At 45.4% G+C, this 24,037-nt stretch overlaps 1 long non-coding RNA gene across 1 annotated transcript in view; it reads left to right on the top strand.

The window, feature by feature from the left end:
- The window catches only part of LOC131081903 (uncharacterized), a 119,247-nt gene extending 95,225 nt beyond the window's left edge, over positions 1-24,022 (top strand). Inside the window, exon 3 of the long non-coding RNA XR_009114290.1 lies at positions 23,944-24,022. This is a non-coding gene — a long non-coding RNA (uncharacterized LOC131081903). The remainder of the gene's footprint in view (positions 1-23,943) is intronic.
- The last annotated feature ends 15 nt before the right edge of the window (positions 24,023-24,037 follow it).

The following is a 24,037-nucleotide window of genomic DNA, read 5'->3' as shown; positions in this document are numbered from 1 at the left end:
TTTTCCAAGTCAGCCCGGTGGGCTGCTGGGATCAGTGTTACACTGACAGTGAAGTGGACTGGGATGGGATTTTGGCAGCAGCCATGGGGAAGGTGAGATGCCTTCCCAGCTGCTCCTGGCCTTGCCCCCATGTCCTTGGCTCGGGTTCCATGGTGGTTCCATGGTCACCAAGGGCAGGAACCCCGTTGCCGTTGTCCCGCTCCGAGGAGTGCAGTGTGTTCTGCAGCCCCCGGGGGTGATTTTAGGCTCGGGGAACATTGTAGCCTCCACGTTCTCTGATAAAATGCAGATCTTCACATGGGCAAAAACCTTCCCAGCAGGGCCGGGCGGGTGGGCAGGCCCAGCCTTTTCAGGGGCATCTCAGGCTGCTGGGGATTAACGTGGCTGGGAAGCCACAGCCACGATTGTTGCATCTCCCGCTCCTTTCTCCTTGTTCTTTGTTAATCTAAGTATGAGTTTGCCACCTTAAACCCACAATAAAAGGCAACATTCTCTGCCTTGCCACCAGAGCTGTGCTGGACAATGTTTTCAAACCTCATTCAAAAGGCATCTCCTCTGTGTTCATCCGTCTTCCTCTGAAGGCACCAGAGGCTCTGAGTAAGGGATAAAAAGGTCAAATGTAAAACAGAGGCCGTCTCTAACCCTTCATGGCCTCTTTAAACCCCTCCAAAGTCCATAGGCTGAGAAACACTGAAAAAGGAAGGATGGTACTGAAGCCTCTTCCTCCCCTGTTTTATTTCAGGTCAGGTAACCTTGCTCACTCTTGTAGAAAGCCTGAGGAGCTCCAGGAAGGATTTAAAGAAGAGATCTTCCTCTCCTGTTCAGGTGAATAGTCATGAATTAGACTCTTGGGAGACTAAAGCAGTATAAATACATGAGGAAATCTTTTGATTACACGTAGTGTTAAAAAATGCTAAAAATACTTCTACTACAGTTAGTGTTGAATTTTTATGTATTTACTTATTTATCTTAATTTATGCCATTTTTTTCTCCCTTCCTTGGGAAGTGAAGACTATCAACAGATAAGGGAGAGAATTTTGTGTTTTTGTATGCAGTATGAGTCCAGTACTTGGCCAAGACCCAGATCTATTGTGGCAAGAAAGTAATAGCTGAACTAACTAGGGACTCAGACTCTCTGGCCAGCATCCAAGAAACATTAAAAAATGTAGTACTGCACATAACAAGTAGGAAGATGCATGCAAATGTTGATGTCTTATTGAAAACTGTTAAGTTATTAATATGTTGGGTTTATAGACGTGCATTTGGATTTTCAAACCTGCTGCCGTAGTTCATGCCCTGAAATTACCTGCTGCACTCCATGTCTGAAATAATATTTAAAGTAGTGTCACATTGGTGAGGTAGTTGTGGAGAAAATGACACATCTGGATCCCTGGAGTGTTTCTCTTGGGAGCACCGAGACAGTGGCAGGAGTCCAGTTCAGCTCTCAGAACAGTTTCTGAGCATTGGTCCCATTTTTTCCCTTCACTGTGTCTTCCCCCCAAGCAAGTATTGACCTCATCACAGGTAGGAGGGTTCACTCTCTGTTGGCTCATGTGAAAGGTGTGGGTCAAGAGCCTGGTGTGGTGCCCAGGGATCTCCTAAAGCCTTTTAGAAAGGAGATCCCAAGAGCATTAGGGGTTGGCTGATAGAGGATGTAGGATGACTTTGATACCAACGAAGTATGAAACTGACCTGTATCAGTTTCCTGCTATCAGGATGGGTATCCTGATGGGTGCAGAACACAGCTCATATTATCTCACTTGAGCTTTTTGGGATAGTGTTGAGTTTTTCCTGTAGGTCTGGTTTGTCCCTTAGCCCTGGTAGGATATAAAAGGTGATTCAGCTCTGGCCTTGCAGACAGACAGTCCCCTGGGCAAAGTGTCTGTGACTCCACAGAGCTACTGCCTGGGAGAAAAGGTGAGCAGAGATGCTGCAGCCTCTGTTCCAGGTGAATTCCTTGTGTTTGCAGCTGCCATCCTGCTCTGTGTTAATGCCATACAGCTCATAATGCCACCCCAGAATTGTTCATTGCCATTGCCAAGGTGTCCTTGCCAACTTCCTCATAGATCCCAGCATTCCTAAGGGTGTTTTGTGGCACACTCACCAAGTTACTCACTGAAGTTGTGACCACAGGAGTGCAAGGAAGCACACAGAAACAAAGAGGCTGGAGAAGCAGAGAGCTCAGTTGGGGCAGCTCCTGTGGAGCAGGCACTGCTGTCCTGTGAGGCACGACAAGAAGCTGAAATGATAATTTCTTTCTACCACAGCAATAAGCAAACAGTTTCAGTGATTGCACTTTATTCACAACCATAACTGTCATCACTGACATTCACTGGAGGTGTCAAATCCCAGGGTTTTATGCTTTTGCAGTAGTATTTTATCTCTTTCCCTCTAGAATTATTACTTTTTTAGTAGGGAATAGCTTAATGTTAGGGCTAAGAGGTGAATGGTAGGACTTTTGGTTTCAGATTTATTTTTTTTACCTGACCTTCCTTCCTCCCTATTCCCCTCTCATCCCTGCTCAGAGCTTTGTCTGAGCTGGAGAACCAGTTTGATGGTTGTTGTTGTACCAAGTGAGCTTGCTCCTACAGTGAGTTTTTTTTCTAATCTCTCAACTCTTAATTGTTGCATGCAAATTGTTTAATAAATAATGTTGGACAGAAAAAAAAAAAGAATAGATATTAATTAAGAAAAGGATTTAGGCTGACTCAGTCTCATACATGAGACAAAAGGTTAAGTAAATGCCAAGGCTGCTATGCCTCTTCAAACAATGAATATTAGTTTTAGAATCATTAATGTCTGCTTAGAAAACAGAGTCATACTGGAGTCTTGTAAGCCAAAATAACCAAGGCCAGGGCTGTTTCTTTTCAATCTGAAGCTAAATTATTCTCCAATAGAGGGCTAAATGTATGCAATTAACAGTGCTAGGTAGGACAACAGGGAATGGCACTTCTAATATGTAGCCAAATTGAGATCAAGTTTTTCTTTAAATCTGGTAACTTAGACATTTAATATGCACAACCGAGCTGTGCAAGAGAATTAGTGAAAAGAAGCAGATAATTAACTCCTTCCCTGCTTGTCAGTGGGGACAAAATGATTAGGCTGCTGTTCACCCACTCCTGCCTTCTCTAGTTGCTGGATCTACAAAAACAAAGGGGTTTTTTTCCAAGTGCCTTCCATATATGAAGACAGTTGTGTAGTCTTTATTAGAAATGAAATTACTTCATATTTTTAAAGAAAATTTCATCCCAAGAGAGGTCAGGTTTGGAGTTGAGTTTAGAATGAACACAACCACGAGAGCTTAACTAAAACTCTGTACTCTGGGTTGAAAGCTTAAGAAGAAATGTTTTAAAAAATAAATAGCAAAATTCATTTTAAACAAATAGATGGCTCTGACTGATACACAGGCAAAAGAAAAGGTGCCCTTTAACATTTCCCAGCACCCTCATGTGCAAAAAATTGCTCTGTACTAGACAGGTTACTGACTATGTTACCATCACCCTTTAGCAATAATAATTAGCAATTCTCAGTCAGAGATCTTCAGGAGGATGAATGTGGTTTTTCCCAATTTACTGAGGGAAAGGGAAGTTAAGGATGATGAAGTGACTTCTGTTTACATCTAAACTAAGTCAGTGCTTCCTTGCTCTGGGTTCTGCTGAGCTGAAGCAAAAGGGCTTTTTCCATTCCATGTCTCCTGCAGAGGGGGCTCCCAGAGCAGAGCCTTTGGTGGCAGGGGTGACTCCTGCTGAAGTCAGCAGCCACGTGCAAATAAAGCCTCAGGTCTGAAACCAGGACGCTTGAATAGCTCAAGTTTTGTTTCTAAGGCTGAAGTGCATCACAGCTCTCATTTAACTGAGTAAATACCATTATGCTGGAGTCCTTTGCAGTTGTCACCAACAGGAAGAGAGAGCTTTGCTCTAGGGCTTGTTTCAGTGAAGGTCTGTGCTGGAATGTGTTGTGTTTACATTTCATATTTGTGCCGTGTCTAGGTCTCCATCTCCACTTTCTGGTGCTTGCTGCTTTCAGGAGTTGAGGAAACCTCTGCACATGCCCAAGCCCAGCTCTAAGCCTAATACTTTCCTTTTAGACTTTTCACACACTATTATTAGGAAAAAGCAAAGAAGCAGCCAAACACCAGATTGCTGCTTTTTGGTATTGAGCTCCTCTCTCGATAAGGGGTTTATTAGTTTGTGCTCAGGCTTGAGTCTGTGTAAGAGATCCATAAGGGAGCTAACATATGGGATATTTTAACTCTCCATATTTAAATAATCTTCATTAAGACCATTTGGAAAGAATCTGTGCATTTTCTACTTGCGAGTCTTTGTCTTTTCCTTTCGAGAATTTTATTTCTGGAAACTCTGGATGACTAAAATTGGCTCTCTCTTCCCCAGCTGGCCTGAGCACAAGTAGGCTTCAGCAATCTGAAGGTCTTTTAACTGGGACCACCAGAGCAGTCCTGCAGGATCTGCTCAGGCTGAGGCCACCTAGGAACAGCTTCTCTCTGGCTGCAGCGGCCTTTTTCACCACTGGGCAAATATTTGACTTTGAAAATGTTTAGCTTTCACTTATTTCGTGGTGAGTTTGTGCCAAAGGGCCAGGCATGATGGCTCTTACATTTGCTAAAGGTCTGGCTCTGGCTGTGGGGTGTGGGAGGATCTCCTGTCATGCAGAACCTGAGGTCAGACTGTCCTCTTGCTGTCCCTCACCCGGGCTGGTGCACTGATGCCATCAGAGGGAAAATTTCTGGTTTGCTTTTTTCTGGCACAGTCCTTTATGGACAGAGCTCTATCCTGACAGGTTCTGTTCCTGGGCTTGTTCTTCACCCATTTAATTCCCCTCTGGCAATGCTGTGTGACCAGAGATGGTCCCCATATCCTCTCTCCTGAGGTCACCAACCACAGAGCCAGGTGGGAATGGTGACTCTGCCATAGGAGTAGGGGCTTCTGGGATATTTATGTGCATAAAGATGTGTGCGTCAAACCAGCAGAGGAATCCTTAAAGGAGTAAAGGAGAAGGGAACCAAGGCTGTGTTTTTGTAATTCTGCCTTTAGAGGTGTCAGAGCCAGCAGGACAAGCTCAGGGAGGGCAGGCAGCCCTCAGCCTGTGCTGCCCCAGCTAAGCCAGGCCTGCATTTATCTTGGCAGCTGCTCCAGTCCTCTCTTCCCTCCCTGCAGGCTGCTCTAGGCCTTTCTCTTGGTGCCTTTGCAGCCAGCTCTGATCTCTGCTCCCTCAGCTTCTGCCAGTGCCTCCGAGCCCTGCCTGGCTACACCGCTTGTATGCCCAGTGCTGCTCATGTGCCCAGTGCCATTCATGTGCCCACCCAGTGCTCCTTGTGTCCCCAGTGCCGCTCGTGTCTTTGCTCCACGGGATCCTCTGTGGCTTTGCTGCCCTGCTTCCCGACCCCACTGAGCACCCTCAGGGCCCCTTTCCTCATCTTTTACCTTTTCTTTCCTCATCCTTCTGCTCCCCCAACTGAGCCCTGTCCCACTCCAGGTGTGACAACCATGTGGGCATCCCGCCCCCACTGCTGCTGCCCCCTGGGCAGGATCCCACCCTCACACCTCGCAGAGGTGCCTGTGCTGGGCTCTCCCTGCTGTGCAGCAGAGCCCATGCCATCGATCAGCCCATCCCTGAGTGCTGACAGGCAGGACAAGGGCCGGCTCTGCTCCTGCAGCATTTAATCCCCAGCTCCGAGTCACCAGGACACCACAGACTGTTGGGTTCCGCTCGGGCATAATTCCATCATTACCATTGATTTGTTCGCCCGCGCTCCCCACGGTGCTTTTAATCAACTCTCCATCTTTGTGCCTTCACACCTTTACGCTTCCCATGATTGGCTCTGCTCCCTTCTGCCTCTGCAGTGAAATAGCACCATAGAAATCCTCCTGCCTCTTACATACATTAACAATCCCATTTCTCCTCTCTCTGGTCCAGTGAAGGGATCTCCCTCACCACAAAGGCACCACTGTCTCTGCTGAGCGCTCGGGGAATAGCTTCTATTCATTATTCCCAAAGTCCAGTACAATGGGTTATAATTAGTTACTGGCCTCTTTGGTTTACTCTACCTTCAAAGGCTCTTTTATAGTTTAAAAGTGAAGGCAGATGCTGACATTAATTTTGGCTGTCTCTCCATAGCATTGTGTAGACAAGATAAAAACCAACATGCAGGTAGAGGGATAAGTAACTCACTAGCCAAAAAAAAAAAAAAGGGAAAAAAGTAGCAAATAGGGCCATCATCACATTTATTTCATGAAAGTAGTGTGGTGTTGGGGAGAACTCATTAGCCTTTTTGTTCTGCATTATCACCATCATTTATCAGCAGTTGTATCACATGTCACAGCCACTATCCTTTCTGGCATCCAGTGTGGGACCAAAGGGCTCTGGGAGAATGCCGAGTCCCGACGCCGGGGCTGTGCCTGTGATGGACTAGGCACTCTATTAATTGTGGCAGATAGAATTTTTTCCAATATATTCCTAAAGGGACACTCAATAAAGCAATGCAGTGTGATTTACCAACTCAAAGAAGCATGGACAAATAAAACCACATCATGGGCCTGTCCTTCCCTCTAAACCTTCCGTCAGCTGTTAGCACTGAAAGTGTTGGAAGTTGTTTAGAAATGAAACAAACAAACCCAAACCCACAAGTGAAGAAAACCCAAACATTATGCTAATAGTCCTCACAAACACGCGCTGCTTTCAGTGAAACTCTTCCTTTGCTTATGTGTCAGTGATGGTGGCCTGGTAAATCTTAAAAGGAATCTGCTTCTTCTTTAAGCTGTGACTCTGATCACTTTTGTGTACATACACACAATTCTCTGCTACAAAGCAGGGCTTGAGGAGTAGTTTTAGAACTCCTTCATGATCCTATCCTTTAATCAGCTGGCAGTAATTGCCCACTTCTCCCATCAATGCAGAAATACGTGGGAAGGGAGAAAGCTGCAGCCTCGTCCAAGCTGCTGGAGTTGCAGTTGTCGGGTCAAACCAGCACTTTAAGAAAGTATCTCCTGTACAGCAAAAGTGGTGCACATTCACCACCCCATCTAAGAGCAGGGGAAACACCATCTTTAAATATTTTGGACATCAGAGCAGGATGTGCAGAGGCTGATCCTGACCCTCTGGACTTGAGAACATCAGCAAACCCTGTGCCTCAGCTCTGGGAGCAGCAGCACTTGCCTACCCCACAGGCAGACTGTGAGGATTAATTAATATTTGCAAAGTGCTTTGAAGATGAAAAGTAGCATGTTAAGTACTATAAAGTATTATTAATAGTGATAGCAAACTGATAATTTTGGAGTATATGAGTCTTTTCATAACCTTTTCTAGCAAGACCTTACACTGCAAACAGCTGAAAAGTGACAGCACTGCAGCCAAGGTGGCTGGTCCTGTTCTCCAAAGTTTTGGGGTCGTGCTGGTCACCAGCAGCACCTTCCTGCACCTTCCCAACCAAAATCCTCTGAAAGGTTCACCAAACCCTGAGCTCCTGCTGAGGAGTTTGCTCTGCCCTGGGCAGGGAGAAAGGCTTTGATTCTCACCAGTTCCATCTGTGAGCAGCTGCATGGGAAAGGCTGAGGGCCAGAGGTAGCAATGTGGGACTGGATGGCAATGTGGGACTGGTAGCAATGTGGGACTGGTAGCAATGTGGGACTGGTAGCAATGTGGGACTGTGGCTCCTGCCCTCACCCTTTTGGGTTTTATGCCAAGAAAACCAGGCCCTGGTGTCAGGCACAGTCAGGAGGAAGTCTGTCAGTGTATTTAATTTGAAACAAGAAACAGTTTCAGGCCTCTATGGCCCAGGTCTTTAAGGCCAGTTTTCTGGCATTATGAAATATGTTTTTCCTCTGAAAACTTTGAGATCTAAGAATTTTGTCTCGAGTGTAAACAGTCGGACTCTCATGAAGAGTAAAATTTATTTCTTAGCTTGATAGGGTCAAGTAACTCTAACTGGGATTAACTAATGTTTCACAGAACCTGATGTTTTTGTGGCTAGGGAATCCCTGGAGGAAGGAAGATATTCACGTTTGATGAAAAGCTCCTAATAAAATTAGATACTGCTCCTGAGCTTATCAAAGGAAGATGGAAAGTAATGAAAATTAAAAGTGCATCTCTGGAATCTTGTAAAATACTATCAAGACAGCAATCTGGAAATCAGTGTCCATATTATTTTCCCCTTTTCTGTCCCACCTCCCTGTGTATGCGCAATCCTGTCTCTCTGCTCCGATGACCTTTGTTATGTGCCCCTCATTTTCTCTCTTAGCATCCCTACCTTTGAATCCCCACCAAAACCAAAAAAAAAAAATAAGAATCAAAAAAGAGAATCCATCAGGTCAGTATAACTCACCAAGTCCCAAACTTTCTCTCATGAGGTGTTGCTAAAGACAGGAATCGCCACCAAAAAAGAAGGATAAGCTCCAAGAGATCAAATAAAGCTGTCATATTCCCATAATTTCTTTCAGAATTATTGAGTCAAGACCTGAGACACTTCCAAAAAAAGCAGGAATCTTTTTATGAAGGGAAAAATGCTTGTGGCTTTGACGGTTTGTTTGTGGTCAGAAAGCAAACGTGGGGCTCTGTGTTCCTCCTGACTTTTACATGAGCAAAATAAGAGACAGAAAAATGAAAGGAGAAATAAGAAAGGATGTGTTGAAGAAAGGGAAAGAACTCTCAATACTGCTAAAAACATATATTTTTAACTGTTTGCTTCCCTCTTTTGAGAGCCATTAACCTTTTAACCCTGTGCAAGAGTCCGAATAGGAAAGATTTTCTGATTGTTTGTGCTGTGCTTGTTTTTTGTGTGCCTGGGCCTTTCTTTGTGCACCTTTATCAGGAAACCTGTTTGTCAGAGACACCAAAAGGAATACTCTGCACTATTCCCTCCTTTTTAGTAGGGCTGTCCCAAGGTATCCTCTACCATTCTTGATATTGGTTTCTAAAAGCAAAGTGTCTGCTTGAACAAATGGGGAGGAATATGTACTGTCAACATCCACGTGGGAATGGTGATTTTATTATTGGCTGGTGTACAGCAGGGATATAAAACTGGAATGTGATCATTGCGGATGCACCCTGATACCTGTAGCTCTGCCAGAGATGCTGCTCAGGTTTTCTTTCCCCTTTTACCCCTCTGTATTCCCCCCAGGTTGCTTTAATGTGTAATATCAGCAATAATCACTGTGGTATTGTTGCCGAGGCATTCCTGAAGAGTTAGGAGTGGACTGTAATTGAAGAGTTCATTACCAAGATCAGTTGGCTCCTTGATTACAGTGGCAAGGTGAAATATATATCCTCACCAAAAAGCAACTGCTAAACCTTTAGAGAAGTCACCCACTTTTCACTCTTTTTCATTAGGACCCCGACAAGCTTGTCAGCAAAATTAAAGGTATGTCATTCACATCGTGCATGCATTGCAAAGGACTATAAACCTGCCAGCCTCTTTGATGAAATAAAAGGGTTTTATTTATGATTCATGTAGGAATATGAGGTTATTTTTATTCTGTCAGTACACTAATAATCAGACAAGAGCTCAGGAAATGAGAAGGCAAACTGACAGGGAAGGTTCTGATAAAGGGGAACCCTCGAGGGCATTTTGCCCCCTTTGTAATCTTCTTTCTAGTGCGAGGTTATATTATAAGCATGGCATAGCATGATCTTGGCTCACAGGAACAAAGACAGGAACTACCTAGCAGGACTTGAGGTATAATTCCACCAGAAAAAAAGAAAACACTTCCACCAGAGAAGTCTGCATTGCTGCAGTGATGTGAACAGGAACTTCCAACTTGGTTTTCCAAGAGTTGGAAAGAAACCCTTCTTTCCTCCTTGCAACATAACCAGTTTTAACCACAACAACAACAACAACAAATAGAGACTGTAAATATAGAACCATTGCAATTTATTACTATTAGTTTTATACTAATAGTGCAAATATAACTATTTGTTACTATTAGTTTTATACTAATTTTTTCTCACAGTCTGGCCCAAGGTGAGATGTGACAGCACAGAAAAGAGAGGATGGAGAAGTTGCTCCTTTCCCAGTCCTTGGTCAGCGGCTGTGCTCGCAGAGGAGCTAAGGAGCAGGCTCTATTTCCAAATGTGTCTTCCTCTGGATGTCTCAAATATCTTGGCAGCTTGAAGCTGCTTTAGCTTTGTCCCAGCTCAGCAAAGCTCCTGGAAGTGCATTTTGTGCTTCTTGGTGTAAGCTGTCATTCATCCCCCAGCACAGCCGTGATTACGGAAACACTCCTCGGGAGTAAAAAGGAATCACTGTGTTAGCTGGCTGGCCTTAAGCACGGTAGTTTGCTGAACAGTGGTGTGCTGGCAGGAAAACACAGCCCAGCCAAATGTATGCAGGATGAAGTGAAACAAAGTTCACTGGAGGAAGGAAAATAATACTAATCCTTCATTCAATAAGCAGCGAGTTAAGTACATTCTGTATGTGGAAGAAATGTAAAAGCCAAGGGAGGAAAGCACACACAGAAAGGTGGTGTGGCTGCCTCCCTCTCTAAAGACAACACATGGGGTATTTAGGAATGAATAATACAGGGTGTTGTGCCCAAGGTACTTGAGCAAAATGCAGCTCCTGCTTTAAGGTTCTGCCGAGTTTTAGAATGTTTGAGCTCTCTGTAACCAGAGAATCCCCTCAAAGCAGGGACACTGCTCCCTTTTCCATGGATTGGTGACCTGCAGAGGATGACAGCTAGGGTTTGAGATGGGATTGTGTTCACTCTTCAGTGCTGCAATCTCTGTGATAGTTTTCCATGTTCAGAAGGTTTGGGAAGTTTGGATTTACTGCATGGGGCTGGCTTTGCAAAGGTGAGCTGGGTACCAGAGATGCACTGAGCAGTTACAGTCTGGTTGTTGGGCTTTGCTCTGGTCTCTGTGGTTGTTTTGGGATACTCCAGTGACACCTTCCAGACTCTTGCTGCTTGTCCTATACCCTCCTACTGATGCTAGGATTAGGGGTAATTTGTAAGGCATGTGTTCCCTTTAATGGAAATCATAAATCACAGAGGGCCTTTAGAGAAATATAGAGCCTGATTGCCCTGCTGTGTTTTACCTGGTCCTTTTCTTTGGTTCACAGTGCTTTCAGGATAGTCACATACTTTCTTTTCCCATGATAGACATGGAATCCACCTTTCTTCTTGTTAGTGTGGGGGGTTGCTTTGTTTGTTTGTTTTCAAGCAGCTACAGCAAAAGGATTTATAACAATTGCAAATTCTCAATGGCAGAATCCGCTGCTGTTAGCGGAGGAGCTTCAGGACAGATGCACTACTTGAAAGTATTTTCAGTGACTTCTTGAAAATTAGTGAGATGTCAGGGGCTGGAAACAGGATCCTGCTGTTTGCAGAACACTTGGTGCTCGTCATTGCTGGGAAGCTGTTGGAGTGGCGAGAGCCGGCGGGGTTTTTGACTCCTGTGTGATGTTGGAAGGACACAGAGTAGCCTCAAGGTGCTGCTGTCCCTTTAAAACCCTCCTTTTGTCTGTTGACTCAGTGATTTACAGTAAAACATAATTTCATTTCTCTCAGCTAATTACAAACTCCTCCTTTCCAAACTCCTGATCTCTTGACACAGCCGAAGGCATCAGTGGCAGAGCAGAGCCCGGATTTGGGAGCTGCTGGTGCTGCACCGCTATTCCTGCAGCACGGGTGCTTCTCCCGTGCCTCTGGAGCCTGCCATTGTGCTGGGAAGTGGAGCAGGTAACCACTTCATCAGTCTGAGATTCCATTCTCGTGGAGCACCGAGGTTCATTATACTCACTTTATCAGCAGTGCGCTTTACTGCCGAATCCATGAGAGATATTCATGTGAAACATGAGCAGAGAGAGAGGCATTGCATCTTTTCATTAATAAGCCCTCTTCTGGGATCCGGCATTAGTGAGATTCAGCGGATCATAGAGCACAGGGGTATCATTTTTACATGATTACTCTAAATTCTTAAACCAGAGGCTTAAGAGAGAGGCTTCTCACAAAGGCAGCTGTGGGAATTGTTAAATGATTGGCACAGCACTCACGATGGGCTGAACCACTCTGGGTACCTCCAGTCATGGGGGCTACCAGCAGGCAGTTTATTACCTGCCACCGAGGGAAAAGTGGAGGAGAGAGAGTGTATCAGACAGAGGAAGACGTGCTAACCCTGCAAAATATCTCTGTAGTTCCGTCTCTCCTCCTGAAAAAAACTCTTGCCATAATCCTGATGCAGTGCATCATCCCACCACACAGGTTGAGCCCTTCCCTTCCCTTCCCTTCCCTTCCCTTCCCTTCCCTTCCCTTCCCTTCCCTTCCCTTCCCTTCCCTTCCCTTCCCTTCCCTTCCCTTCCCTTCCCTTCCCTTCCCTTCCCTTCCCTTCCCTTCCCTTCCCTTCCCTTCCCTTCCCTTCCCTTCCCTTCCCTTCCCTTCCCTTCCCTTCCCTTCCCTTCCCTTCCCTTCCCTTCCCTTCCCTTCCCTTCCCTTCCCTTCCCTTCCCTTCCCTTCCCTTCCCTTCCCTTCCCTTCCCTTCCCTTCCCTTCCCTTCCCTTCCCTTCCCTTCTTATTTTAACCTTTTCTGATCCCACCTTCATTAGTATGGTTGCTGAAATAATCCCCTTACAGCCTCCACCCCCAAATAATTCATTTTTGGCTGGGCAGAGGCTCAGTTAATTCCACCAGACCTCTGAGATCCATTGCCCACGCACAGGAACCCTTGCATGGCTCACAGCCAGGGTGCCCAGGCAGCAAACCTCTGCTGGGCTGGGAGGTTGGTGGCATTTTCATCAGACAGAGGCATCTATGGGTTCTGGAGACCTACATTATCTTTTGGAGGTCACAATGTGTAATTCCATCCAAAATTCCTGCACTGCATTCCCTCTGCCCTGGCTGCTCAGTCCCACCCCTCCAGGCTGCTTGCAAACAAAAATCAGGAACTTGATGTGGCTGAAATAAAAACTCTGCTGTTTGGGATTTTTTTCTTCCTGGATTAGTTTTCAGATGGATAAGTTCCTCAGTCAGTTCCAAAATACAGATGCACAAATGCTTATCCCAGCGTGAGGAAAGGGACCCCACAGGGACCAAAGGGACTGGGCAGCTTCTGTCACTGACAGCCAGAAGTGTTGGCTGAGGTCTGCCTTCCAGGCCCCGTTTGCCAAAGGGAGATAATAGTAATTCCTTATTTCTTACTTCTTCTTTAAGGAGAAGAGGCAGCATTTGCCACATGTTTGCATTTGTCCATGGAGCTGGATCTTAGAGCAGGCATCAAACAGCAATGACTGCCAGAGCCTTCCCAAGGTGTCCTTAACTCTGGAAGGCAAAGGCACCACTGCTCCCTTTGCATTTCCTTGAGGAGTGTTAGCAGGAAAATCCTTCCTCACCTATTTCTCCAACATCTTCAAGTCCAGCTGCAAATCCTCCAGCTTCCCAGTGATCCTGATCCCAATTGCTAGTAGGATTGTTTTGAGTTTTGAAGTTTAAAAGAGGTTGAGAGGAGAAGGAGGAGATGAAGGAAAAGGAGAAGGCCTATGAAGAGGAGAATAGACCTGTGAAACCAAGAATCCATACTAGAGATTTCTGAGGTATCCTGCCATAAACTGTTTTCAGCCCTGGTGCAAATCCATCAATTTTCAGGTTTTTAGTTTCAATTGATTTTAGGCAGAGATGTTCCTCTTTCAGAAGATTTCTTTCAATCTCATGCTTTTCTACAAGTCTGAAAAGAAAAAGAAAACAAGAACCAAGAAGTTGAGGTCATATGGGGGGCTGAAAAATCCAGATCAAACAGCAAAGAACACCCGATTAGAAGCCAACACATTTCTCTTTTCAGTATCTCTGAAATTGTTTGGCAGACTTAATTAGAAACAGGTGCAAGCTATAATATTTATTGCAACAATGCATCATTTTTGTCTGTTTCCAAGGTCATTGTTCCAGCCAATGGGAAGCCAGCAACCCACAGGGAGTATAACTTAGTCTATATGGGTAAAATGTGAATTCCTTAACCCTTTATGTAATGGAAGGAAATACAGCATTGCACAAAGAGCAGCGCTGCCAAAACAGAAAATCCTGTGAGGAATCTGCCATGATAACAGGTTCCAGTGGAGTAAGTGACATCACCAGCTGAGCTAATAGGGAGCCTTAGGTAAAATGGAGTGGGTACAGATAAGGAAGGAGAAAAACACTTTTTTGTTTTGCTACTGCTCTTTCCAAGGCTAGATTTATGTGGAATTGCTGCAGCAGGAGCCCATGATGGTGTTACCAAGCTCTGGTCTCACGGGCAGGGCTCAGCTCAGCTTAGCAATGAATTCCTTTGGCTGCATCTGAATTCAGAGGGGTGGGATGGGATGGGCTGGGCTGGGCTGGGCTGTGGATGCTCCTGCACTGAGGCACCACAGCAGCCTTTGTGCTGCCAGGTGAGTGTCCTGGGGCTTTCCAGTGAGGGAAGCCTGGGAAAGCTTCCTGCCTGTCCTGCTGCAGCTTTAGAGAGACAAGGTCCATGTGCTTCTCTCCGTCTGAGGGAGTGGCCCAAGCAGGATTTCTCCTGGTCCCACGGTGATTCCAGTGGTTAACAGTGCCCTTGGTTGTGAAAAAAAGCCCCACTTTCAAAGCCTCCACTTAATTCCCTCTTGTGAGTTTTTCTCAATAATCTTTGCATGACTTCTTTGTGCTTTTATGTTCGTTTAGGAGTCAGGATCTTCTTTTAAACTCTGTTTTATTCCTTTTAAATGTGACAAATATAAACATGGAAGCAAAGCAGCTCACGTTAATAGCAGAGATGTGTGAAATCACGGCATTTTAGCCTTTTTGCAAGAGCTGCAGGAAGTTGCCAATATTTTTTGCAGACAGAACTATTCTTTTCACCTTCAAATCATCACACAGCATAAAATCTGTGGATATTTGTGTGTCTTTGAATAGATACTAAAGGTAGTGAGGAAATACAGACTCTCTCTTGAGAATTTCCACACCCTGAGTCCTCATTTGTTCTTTTGGCACCCACAGCTCCCTCAGAGACACCTCAAGTCACCACCAGTGCCCAGATCACCTGTCCTATGTCTGTAATTAATTACCAATGTTCTGTGTGATCCCAGGAACCACTCTTGAGAGAGTATCATCTGTCCATTACATGCAGAAGGAACATAATCCAAACACATCCCATTGATGGATTTGGGATTGAATTCTGAGTGAATGTTTAGGGAGAGAGACCCTGCAATCCTTTTTAGAGAGCTCAGTAGAAGAAATTATTCTCTTTAGAGAGAACTCCTCCTCCCCAGCACTCCCAGCAATTTCCCAGCACTAAATTCTTGGGAAGTTCAGACCTAGCTGGAAACTTTGCAGCTCAGCATCCTTTGCTGATTTGTTCCCTTTGGTGATTTTACTCTCTCACACTTTTTAACTGAGCCTGGCTCCTGGCTTGCAAATCCTTTTAGTGGTGGGGCTAGTGTTCTTGTGCATCATCCTGTGCACCACAGCTTTGCTCAGGTAATCTGATTCCTAAAGAATTTGTGAAATCCCCTCCTCTGTCTCTCCTCCTCTCCAGGAGCAGAGGGCTCCTGCAGGGCTGCTCTCAACCTGGGAATCTGTCACACTCTACAAGCCCAGGCTCCTGCCAGTGTGTCCCAGGTGTGTGCAAGGAAGAGCAGAAGGGAAACAAGTAGATTGTCCTTGTCCAAGGCTTGCTGGGATGGCAGCTGACATCCCTGGGCCAGGGAGGCACTGCAATGAGGGGAGGGCATTGGACAGGCATTTCAAGCTTGTCTTTGCACAGCCCTGCAGGAGAGCCCAAGATGGGTAAATGTGTGGGATGTGGAGGAGCAGGAGGGGCTTCTGCAACATGTAAAGAACCAGCACTCTTGGGACTTGTAGGAGCACACTGGGACACTGGGAACATGGAATAGTGATCCTGAGAGGCTCTGGTCAGTGGGGCTGTTCTGCTTTGTGTCTTATGTGCTAAGCCATGCCAGGGTTGTGCTTTACTGAGAATCAGACAGCTCCAGATACAGGTGAGCGGCTTCAGTCTTGGGACATTTCTGCATTGTACTTAACTGAATAATTCCTTTCTTTTTTTTTTTTTTTGGCTCATTGATCAAGCTGCTTTTGAGAAAAGTGATACTTTGCATATCTGGCTAAGTGCTGTTAACAGCCTCTGCCTGCGGTTTGTTAAAATTAAAAAAAAAAAAAAAGAAAAAGAAGAAAAAAAAAGAAGTGTGATCTTGCTGGAGAAGTAATTTGCTTCTCTCCAACCAATGATGGCTTGCACTTTATGCAAATTGGTATCTAGGGACAACAAATCCCATTTAATACATATGCATAGTTCATAAAAAAAACGACGTGAGAGAAAGAGAAAAAAGATAAAGCAACGAGTCAGCAAAAGAACAGGTTCCGAAGAAATTTATTGTCCCAAATTGGACATTTGTAACAGATGATGTGAACAAGTGTTAACTTTGTTTTCAGCAGCTCTTCACGTACATTCACTAGACATCACACAGATTATGTTTTAAGGATCTGAACTGTAATAAAAAAAAGTGTCTGTGGGCTTTGGAGTGTTGTGTTCCATATGGTCGGGGAAGTGCGGAGTTATTGCGACAAGCATCTTGTGCAGCTCATTACGTGCGGCGGTGTGAGCTGCGATGGCTGCGCATCGCTATAGGGTACGTACATGACATCCCACAGTCAGCAGATAGCAACTGGAAATGAAAGATATGAAGGCACAGAGTACAGCTTCAGGGAACATGTTAGACAAAACATCTGCTGGTATCAGAAAGCTGCATTATCAGATCATTGTGGCCATGAATTTTTTATAAAGACTTTTTTTTTCCTTTTTTTTTTCTTTTTTTTTTTTTTTTAAAGCTGCAACTTTGAAAGTGACATTTTGCGAGAAAGTTTTTGATTGAAGTGTGATGTCAGGAGAAAGGCCAATCTAGTTTATTATCTGTGTAAGAGCTGGCGTTGGCAGCGTGAATCAGCTCCTTTCTCCGAGCAGTTGAGCTGGCCATTCATGTACTGCAAGTGCTGCTCCCCTTCTGATCTCATGCTGATAAAACCTCGGCCCGGGTTACAGGTTGTGGCTTCAGTACCAAGGAGTTTGCAAAGTTTTTGTTGCTTGGCGTGGCTGGGGGCTGCCTCACTCAAGAGGCAGAACCCTTCTGTTGGTAGGAAGGAGCACAGAATGTTTCATAGAGAGGAGAGCTCAGCATCCTCAGCTCATCCCCCCGAGCAGGACTCTCACATCCTCCAGGTGCTGTCACCACTGCAGCGCTGAGCATCAGCCACTCTGCCAGGGATGGCCACAGTTAAAAAGTCAAAATCTTCCCCCAGGCTGTTCCTTGGAGGCGCGTCCGTGAGCTGTGGACACCGTCCTGCTCAGAGGGGCCTCCCACCTCCTTAACATTCCTGGCGGTGCAGAGGGCAGTGGGATGGCACGAAATGTATGTGCATAGTGTAACTATTTACATTAACTGGACAGGCATTTTCCATCCTTTCACCTCTCCTGACCCAGCTGGGAATTTTCCTGCAGCAACAGGTACCAGTGGAAAACCTGCCTCTGGCTGACCTGCAGATGTTCTCTCTCTCTCTGTCCAAAAGTGAGCAGACTGTTCTGTGCTGATTCACAAAGTTAACTCAGAGAAAAGACCAAATTTACCCTGAATTTTGGGTAGTCTTTTTCCTTTTTGTGTGTAACAGAGAGTGGGAGACTGGAGGGATGTGTCTAAAAGCATTCTGACTTATGAAAGAATTTAGTTGTCACAGTATTTTTTTATGCGGAGCCATTCATTAATGTAATGGGGTGCAGAGAAAGCCAGGGGTGGTTTGTCCCCCATCACTGGTACTCAGGGAGCCTGGAAGTGAGGGATTTTTCTGGCCTGACCTGTTGCTGAACAAGGCAACCCTCTGCTGAGGGATTGGGCTGCTGAGAGGAATGGTGTTCCCTGGGATGAAACCCACCCCAGCCATGGCTGAACAGCATTTTCCCAACTGCTGCCTTGGAGAAGCAGCAAAACCCAGCAGGTGTTTGGGACATGCAGACCTAGGCTAGGCTGTGTCACTTACCCACACAGGAGCTACATCAGGAAGGTAATTCAGTGTTCTCACCATGGTACAAAAATAACCTTAATGGCTTTTTGTGATTACTTCCTTGGGAGGAGACTTTTAGAAAATGCTAAAAGATGTATTTAATGAAAAGGAAGCAGATCAAAGCTGAATAGTTTTTCCTCTTTTGTTGTTCAGTGTTTGTTTGTTTGAAAGAACCAGTTTAATTAGAGTTTGGAGGTTTGTTATGAGTGGAAATTTTGATTTCAAACTTGCTCGTAGATGTGGAAATAAAAAGCTGAATGTGGATCTGCATGTCCCAGGGGACTGGGACATGCAGATCCAGACTGGCTCGTATCCATGAGCCCAGGTGAGAAGCTCCCAAAGCATGGGATGCTCTGCTTGGAGGGGGACAAGGAGTAGAGCTGCCTTTACCTGAATCCTGGTCATCAAGGACATTGTGATAGCTATGAAAATAGCATCAGAGGCTCTCACATTTGTAGTGTTCTTTAGGAGTGCAGAGCTCTTTTGTCTGGAACTGTTCCTGTCCTGGCTGCAGGAAGCCCAAGGAAGAGCCTCCACCAGGCTCAGGCACTGCTCAGCTGGGAACTTTGCTGGGCAAGCTCATCTGCCCAGGCTGGGGAGGTTTCCCTCTGTCCCAGCATCCTGCTGTGTCACATGACACATCCCTGTGTGTCTGGAGTTAGGAGCGTGGCAGTGCCACACAAAATGAGACATCAACCAAATTTCTTCTTAACTGTTGTCGTGTGCAGTGACCCCACACTGAGCCAGGCTGGGCCTGCAGTCAGTCCTGGCCATGCCACTGTGAGTGCAAATCCTGGGCAGGTACTGATTCACCTGCAAGCCAACAATTCCACATGGAATGATGAGTCTGTGCTTTGCAGAACCATGGGTTTCATTGCAGAGCCTGACACGTGCACATAGAGTCCAACCCCTCCCCTTTTTACACCTTCACTTTTAGTTTGAAAGATTTCTTTGGATATTCTTCAGCTTTTCCTCATCGCTGTCAGCTCTCCCTGGTAGCAAAAATATTTCTGAGCAGGTCAGTGATGGAATAGACATGACTCCATACAGAGCATGTCTGTGTATGTGTGTGTGTGTATATATATATTTACAGATGTGCACATATGTATGTAAATTTGGTAATGCATAGAATAATTCTGCCCCAATTATAGACAGTTTTAACCTGGGAGCAGGCAGAGGGGGCACAGACCAGGCCCTGCCATGCAGCAGGAGTGTGGAAGGATATATGGACACCCAGCTAACGAGAAGGGAAGGGAAGTGGCTGGAGGCTGAAGGGATGTAATGGGTCCCCAATGTGGCATGCACATATGCTGCCACACAGCAAATGCAAAGTGCCACCACCAGTGACAAGTGGATTGCACCTAAGGACAACAGCTGTGCCCAGTGCCCAAACCCAGTCAGCCTCCCGACCCCGCGTGCCCCTGCTCTGATGTGGATTAAACTGGTCAGGTCTGGGAGCCTCTCTGAGCGTGTCTTGCACTGCAATAATGGCTCAGTAAATCTCTGAGTACCTCTTGCACGGCTGCCTCTTTTGCATTTGCAATCTTGCATTTGTGGGATTGTTTTATTTTGTTTTATCTTAATTTATTCTGCTGCGCTCGGTGTGGCGGGAGCGCTTTGATTATCTGTGTAGATCATTGCATGGTTTAGTGCAGTTCTGTGTTACAAACCCTCCCACATAACCCTGCTATTTGTTCATAATTTTTCTATTTTGAAGAAACATCCTTTGACACCTGAGCTGGATCTGCTTTTCTTAGGCATAAATATAATTGTCCCTGGTGAAGAGCATCTCCCTGACTGGTCCCATCCCCTCTGTATATATTTGAATATATAAAATATTAATAAATGATGCCAAATGTTTAATCATATCCGTTTGACTCTACGAGGCTCGGTATATGCAGGCTTTCCTGTTAACTGCCTCTGTGATATCTACATACTGCTGATTTGTTGTTGAGCTGGAGTTTTAAAAGCAAAACTGAGGTTTGCAGTTTGATTTGAATTAATCAGGTCTGATTAGACAGGAACACATCAGGCTGTTCTGGAAATCCCTGAATCTCTCTAATTCAATTTCATGTGTTATTCAAAAAGAAATAGTTCATAGCTTAAGCAAAAGTGCTATTTATTTAGCACTGTTTTTTTCAAAGTGCTAAATCTTATGGAGGGGGGCATCGTGACGATGATCAGGGTGTAGGAAAGAAAGCATTTTGTTTTATGAAAATACAGATATTTTAGAATGGAGTCACCTGCTGGTAGATCTCATAAATGTACATAAAAGGATGCTCCCTAATATTATTAGTTTGGTTTTTTCTTCCCATCACCCTGGCTGTCCATCTAGGAAGCTTTGATAGCAGGAGCCACAAAACCAGAAGACTGTATTTAGTTTAATAAGCCAATTTAAAGAGAAAGGTTGGAATTATGTATGGCAGAGGACAATTATGCAAACTAAATGATTCTTCAATTAATAATGAGATCCATGAAAGGCAAAGGAGACAGGATGCTCCTGTGAGAAGGAGAAGGCTCCTGGTCCCCACCACGGCGTGGAGGGAAGGGAGAGGGGCCGGGGCAGCTCCCAGACAGACGTGGAGGGGCTCTGCTGGTGGCATCTGTCCGGGGGAGCCTCCAGGGGAAGTTGGGCATTCCTGGGCAGCTTTCCCTGGGATGCTCTCCCTCCCCCAGAGCTCTGGGGCGGGGTGAGCCCCTCTCCGGCCCCACACTGAGGACGGGGAGGTCACAACCCCAACCCACCCTTCCCTTCCTGCCCTCGGGACAGACGCAGCCCCCGCTCCGGAGCCGCCAGTTTGGCTTTCTCCAAGGAGCTCCGGTCCCTCTTTTCCGTGCCTGCCGAGCCCGGAGGTCGGGGTGGTGAAGAGCCAACAGTTCGCCGCCTAAAGCAGCGGCAGGAGCCGCGGGCAGAGCAGGAGCGCCGGGAGAAGGGGAAGCAGCGATTATCGGGAGTGATTGTTCGGGAGGGCAATAGTGGGAGGCGCTGTCAGTGACAGGGATTCACTACGGGACGCAAATCACTTAAGGCAAAGCCATTAGGATCAATTTAAAATACCAAAGAGGGAGGCTAAAGTGACAATAGCATATTTTAATTGAAATCACAAATATCATTCGGGCTTAAAAGACCAGGCACAGTTGCTCTATCTGAACACAGGAAAAACTTTTCCTTTTTTAATAAAAAAAACCAAAGCAAAGATCAAAATAGAACTAAGAACTTTTTTTCATAAAGTTCTTAAATCCTACCTATATATATAAATATATAAATATATATATATATATATATATATATATATATATATATATATATATATATTTCTAACGTTCTCTTTTCTCTTGACTTGATGGTCATATTATAAATGGAATTAACTACATTACTAATGCTTTAAATTTTTAAATTTTATTTTAATAGGGCCTAGGGCTGAGGCATGGAATCAGCACATTAAAAGAAAAACACAGTTACAGGGACAATAAATAGTGTGTCCAGATAAACACTTTTATCTGTGTGTTAGTTTTCTTTATTGAGCTGAGTAGCCCGTGTGCAGAGACTGGGGTTTTTACAGACATTTTTCCAGAGCTGAAGTCCACATGATGAGATTGTTACTGGTTTTGGCAGCAGCAATGTGAGCTTGGTAAAAGAGCCTGGCATGGGAATCCACCGAGTCCTGACATATCCCATTTGCCCCGAACTCTTTGATTTCTGCTCACAGAATCTGACATGTGTTGGGCATTGACCTTGCTCTTTTAAATAAGCTTATTTTAGAAGACCTCTGCAGAACGCTGTGTGTTTGGCCTCGATGTAAGCTGTTAGGGAAATGTAGTACAAACACAGAAGTTGTATGTTTTGAATGCCAGAGATGTTAAGCAGCAGAGCAGTTGGTAAAAGCTGTACTTCTGACTGCTTTCTGTGCTCTCAACACGTGTCCTGAGAGAAAAGAAAAATTATTTATCCTGCTTTCGTGTGAAGGTTGTTATTCATTTATTTTTAGCAGGAAGTTCAGGACCAGACTGCTTTTTCAGTCCTACATATTCCAACCTGGGCTCTCAGACACTCAGTGGAGCAAAAGCAGCTTTTGAAAAAGTGACTCTTGGGGATGTCCTGGCTCAGTGTCTCAGTGTCCTGTAGAATCACCCCTGGAAATGTCTCTGCAGAGAGGTGCTCAGGTACAGGAGTGACTTTTCCTTCTGGAGCAGCACCCTCACCCTGCATTTCAGAAAGGGCTGTAACCTTCAGTGGAGATCTGGTTTCCATCCATTACAGAGGAGCAGCTGGGGTGGCAGTGCAGCCCAAGGGCTGCAATCTTGCCAATGCAAGGAAACAAATCACTGGGCCCCAATGAGGAGAGGGACTGGAAGTGCCTTTAAGAAACAGTTTCAAAAAATGTCCCTTATTAAGCCTCTCTCTGTTCAAGCCACTGGAAAGCTACCAACCCCAGAAACAGCAAAAGCAGAAGAAAACTTGGAAACACCTGGGATGTTGCTGTGATGCCCACACTCCTGCACCTTTGCCTTGGCCTTTGAGCTCTGGAGCCTGGAAATTCAGTTAGATGGACAATATGTTCCCAGAAAGGGTTGCTGAGTCTCACCATGCCTGAGGAAGTGGCAGTAATATTCTATAAAAAGGAAAGCAGGTATCCAGTCACCAAAATAAATGTAAATTTCAATTTGTGGCCATGTGCAGCTCTTCAGGACAAAACCTGGCTCGGTGTGGAGCAAGGAAAGGCAGCTGAGCTGTGCCAGGACATTGATAACCCTGTTCCATGGCTCTGAGCACTCAGCTGAGCTGGCTTCCCAAGCCCCCAGGATGGCCATGGAGACCCCACCTCTGGCACTGGGTGAAAGGCTGTGATCGTTTCAGGGAGCATTTCCTTGGCTAAAGGACTCTGGAGTGGATTTCCCCCTCTCTGCAAAGCCTCCTCCCTGATTCAGCAGCGGCACAGGGAAGCCCTCCTGGCCCATGAATAATTCATCTCCAGCGTGTGCAGGGGTTCAGAGCCTGGCCCAGACAGTTTTTTAGGGAAATAAGTGAGCATCCTGCCATCAGTGCCAGTGCTGGTGGCTGCTCCATGGAGGACGGGCTGGAGCGGTGCCATCAGTCAGCAGGAGGGATGGCAGAGCTGCTGCCCCTCCTGCAAAGGGAAAATTCCCTCAAATTCCCTTCACCGGCACTCACAGGCTCATTTTGCCAGGGAAGTGGCTTTTATTTGTTGTGAGTTCTTCATACAGAACAAAACCTAAATAATGTAACATATTCTGGGCTCTGGGCAGATAAAAATTGAAAGGGCCGGGGTGTTTGTGCAAGTGGAATGATAGTGACAAGCACCACATGGGGTCCCCAAGGATGCTGTCGGGGGACTCGATCCCCATAAAATGATGAAAGACTCTGATGTAATGGCGCTCTGTGAAACAATTTAAACATAAATGCTACTTTCTGTCCCATTAGCAAATGACTGCCATTGTACCAGGATTTTTTTATTTTTGGTATGTGTTTTGAGCACACTGAGACCAAAAACTTGCATTGTGATAGTGCTGCCGGAAGATTTAAAGGTTGTGGTGAACTAAAAATTGAAATGCAAATCACACTTTCCCACAACCTCCTGCTGAGGCCCAAATTTTTATAGAATGGGTCATGCAGTCCTGATGAAGAATCAGTGCTCTGCCTTTCCTGGGATTCACAAATTAGTTGCAGTCCAAGGTATCATTTCCTTACAACAGAACTGTAATTCACCAAGTGAAAGTTTGTCACTGAAGACAGTCTCCTGCTCTTACATTAATTTTTCCAGCTGCAGTGCCACTAAGGATCCTTTCCCAGACAATGCAAACACACACATCACAGCTCCCCACTCTGCAACATGCTCTCACTGAATATAAACACACTGTATATATTGATCCTTTCCCTCTTGCTTTTTTTCTTCCCCAGCGTGCAGGTGGTAAAACACTGACTGCCATGAACTTCATCAGGAAAAAACAAAAAAAAAAAAAAAAAAAGAGGAAAAAGCTGTGGAAAGCTGTGG

This window comes from Melospiza georgiana, chromosome 3, assembly GCF_028018845.1.
Source record: "Melospiza georgiana isolate bMelGeo1 chromosome 3, bMelGeo1.pri, whole genome shotgun sequence".
NCBI lineage: Eukaryota > Metazoa > Chordata > Aves > Passeriformes > Passerellidae > Melospiza > Melospiza georgiana.
The sequence above is the reverse complement of the archived record's forward strand: the minus strand, read 5'-3'. Positions and strand labels throughout refer to the sequence as shown.